Genomic DNA, 282 nt, shown 5'->3' on the forward strand with positions numbered 1-282 from the left:
CACATGAAAATTTACTTGGAATGGTTTGAAATGCCATGCATAGGTATTTATGGTGGACACTCTGGAATAACTTGGTTTTTAGGGGTTTGGAAGCACGAGCAGCGTTCCCGCTCAGTACAAGTGAAGGCTAGCAATAGACTAGGAAGCGACAATCAAGAGAGCAATGAATCGTCATAATCATGCTTGCGACAAAAATAAATTAATGGAGGCATAAAAGTGATACAAGAACTCCGAGGTAAAGTAAATCATCGAGGCTTAATTGACATTTTGTTCAGTCATATG

The sequence above is a fragment of the Lolium rigidum genome, chromosome 2, assembly GCF_022539505.1.
Source record: "Lolium rigidum isolate FL_2022 chromosome 2, APGP_CSIRO_Lrig_0.1, whole genome shotgun sequence".
Taxonomy (NCBI): Eukaryota; Viridiplantae; Streptophyta; class Magnoliopsida; order Poales; family Poaceae; genus Lolium; species Lolium rigidum.